The following is a 3,184-nucleotide window of genomic DNA, read 5'->3' as shown; positions in this document are numbered from 1 at the left end:
AAATATATCAAGAGAATGACGAATAATTCATAAGAGTATTCTATGATACATTGGCTTAACATTGCATGCTGGATTTGAATCACAATTTAACCAATTGAACTTCACTGTACCTTTAAGTATCTTATAAAGTGTATTTAGAATGATACTTACAGCTGTGCCTGGGAAGGACAATCTGACACCCAGGACAATGAAGGTTTAAACAGGGGGAAGGGATGGGATTGGCTCGGGGAGGGATGGGAATGGCTTGGGGAGTGGTGAGCTGCTGCTCCAGGGTAGGCCGTACAGCTGGGGAGTGGGGAGTTTGGGTCTGGGCAGCTGTACGGGCCAGAATACGGGGAGAGCGGCGAAGGGGGGTGTATGGGCGTTTTTTGGGAGGGACAGGATATGAAATATGGGAAGGGCTGGCAGTGGTCGGGGCATGGTCATGGGTTTGGTGATGGGAAGGGCTCTGGGTGTGTGCAGAGGTGTGGCCATGGTCAGGGGTGTGTGCACGGGGAGGGGTCTGTGACTGGGCAGGGGCGGAATCCAGATGACCAGAAGTGGTGGATCCATCTGAAAATGTAAAATAAATATATTAACATCTCATACATCCTGACATCAAATCAACGCATTTAAAATTGATTATGTTTTCAATATACCTCGAAGTGTGTTTGAATCTGTAAACTATTCTGAAATGAGGATATGGTATCTATATAGGCACTCAGATGAATCTCAATGACTGTCTGTACAATGTGAAACTTATTATTGTGTTTTGGCATGGAATATGCATGTGACATAATGATGGCATGAATTATATATTCTTAAAAAAATATATACAAGCAGATTTTCATGCTGCCTGATATAGAAAGGGGGCAGTAGTGTATTTGAACAGACAAATAATATTCCTTTTTAAAGGGAAAAAGCTGTAGACTTTGAATGTCTTCAATAAAATGATTTCAAAAAAAGAAACATGTTGGAAACATGATAGATATATTTCACATACCATCAGACTCCAAGGCAGCCTCTTCCTCCTCCATCCCACATGTGACATCAATCTCTGTAAAACATAACATGTTGTGTACACCTTAAGATCAGATATTATAACATATGTTACTGTTGCTCAAATACGCACATCAATGTTGCATTAAAGATATACACACACAAAGTTATGATTTACATCATTTTGATGGAGCATACAAATGACAATAGATTTGTTATTGTCAATAAATCAGAATCTTAATGTATTGTTTGTCTTAATGTTAAATTCATAAAAGCATAGTACATAGAACATTTAAGATTTCTCATGTGTGTATCACTTGATGACTGTTGTTAAAAAAATTAAAAAATTAAAAAAACATATGTTAGACATCTTATGAATAACAAATGTGTAGAATAATAAAGTAGAAATTATTAATCGCTCAATATAAAAAATAAATATATAATCAGAAGATAAATTCTATGATTTTTTATAATGTTATGCTTCATCGGAATCATGATCATAATATTGATTAGCAATACACCTTCAATTACATATAAATGAGTCAATGGACTTACCAGGAGCCCGCAAAGGCGGCTCTATGTCACTGCTGGATTCCTGTGGGCTCCCCACACCAACTCTCTCTATGAATGATATAGATATATATTATTAAACACATTTTGGATATCACTAAATCACATCTGTCTAGAATTTTAACATTAATCAACTTTAAAATGTGAATAATAGAGCAGTCATTACACCAGAAAATGCTTGATTGAATCAAGGGGATTCTGTAAACATATCTGTATTCAACATATGTTTAATGTCAGACTACATTAGACATCAAATTCATCTCAGATGCTGCTATTGCATATCTAAATATACCCAATGATCAATGTTCTTAACCCTTTAAGGACACAGCTTTCACTTAGCTCAATTGTTTTATGACGGAATAATTCCGTCATATGTCCTTAAGAAGTTACAAGAATACACACAAACCACATATTGAGGAGCATCTGTTGACAAATCTAAACAAACATGTGTCACATCGAGCCATTTTTTCAATGTACAGTAATCTTGTTTAGGACACAACACATATTTATCACAATACATAACAAACTTTATTATTACTAATATGTAATCATGGTGCTGTTAGAGTATGCAGATATATATAAAGTAACTCCAACAGATAATTAGATTTATATATCAATAGTTTTTAATAAAAATAATGTAATGATGAATGAATCTATTTTGTCTTAAAGGGACACTGACATGATTAATTTAAATAATTGATTTCTATGTTCAAACTGTAAAAAATGATTTAACATTGACTCCTATTATAATTCGAATGTTGTTCGATATTAATCTTAAAGGCAGATAAGGAATATTGGATTCAATAAATATTGTTTGTTGAAGGTATCCACCAATCATCAATATAAACCCAGGTTGGTCAACAAATATTTAGATGCACATAAACGTACTTTCTTTATTTTAAACTACATTTAGCAATAGAATATGTCACATATGATGATAGTATTATATTTTATGTTTATTAATATTGCATACTGTATGTGAAAGACAATATTAATAATTGTAGTTCAGTATCCCTTTAATCTAAAATTAAATAGATTCCACAATGTTGTTGTTTGTTAATGAATTATCTACTCCATATGTTGATGTAATGAATGGTATTGAGCATGCAATTAAAATCAAATATGTTATTTAAGTATATCCGAATAATTATATAATTTTCATCTATTAAATAGACATTACATATAAATATAGAACAATGTGTATTTAGTATGTAATGTTCATTCCATGTTTCTAAGACAAATGTCAATTAAAATGAGACATACCATACTGTGACAAGCCCTGGCTTGAGGATCCAGCAGCCACATCCATATCTGTAATATATTAAATGAGGATTGCATATCATTAATACTAATCATGCCATGTTTAAAATATTTACATTAATAACAAATCAATAGAAAAATATTAATCCTTTGGTAGTCCCATGAGTTAATAGTTTCCGCAATTTAATGAATGATAAATATATCCTGGACTCTTATTTTCAATCAGTTGTGTTGTTTACTGTATCTTTAAGAATATATGCTTGTTATTACATAATCATCAATTGATGGCCATATGTTATAATTTATTAGTATTATTCGTTTTTTATTAGATATAATATTTAAAATAAGAATACTGTATTCTTCACTAATCTAAGAT

The 3,184-nt window shown here is 32.2% G+C and overlaps 1 long non-coding RNA gene across 1 annotated transcript; it reads right to left on the bottom strand.

Annotated features, from left to right (window-relative positions):
* Positions 1-366: 366 nt before the first annotated feature.
* On the bottom strand, positions 367-1,587 carry LOC128648252 (uncharacterized). Its single transcript, XR_008400555.1, has 3 exons — positions 1,534-1,587; positions 983-1,036; positions 367-552 (listed from the first exon to the last, which is right to left on the bottom strand). It is a non-coding gene; the product is annotated as an uncharacterized LOC128648252 (long non-coding RNA).
* Between the last annotated feature and the right edge of the window lie 1,597 nt (positions 1,588-3,184).

The sequence above is a fragment of the Bombina bombina genome, chromosome 2, assembly GCF_027579735.1.
Source record: "Bombina bombina isolate aBomBom1 chromosome 2, aBomBom1.pri, whole genome shotgun sequence".
Classification (NCBI taxonomy): Eukaryota; Metazoa; Chordata; class Amphibia; order Anura; family Bombinatoridae; genus Bombina; species Bombina bombina.
Note: the sequence above shows the minus strand (reverse complement) of the source record. Positions and strands in the feature narration are given on the sequence as shown.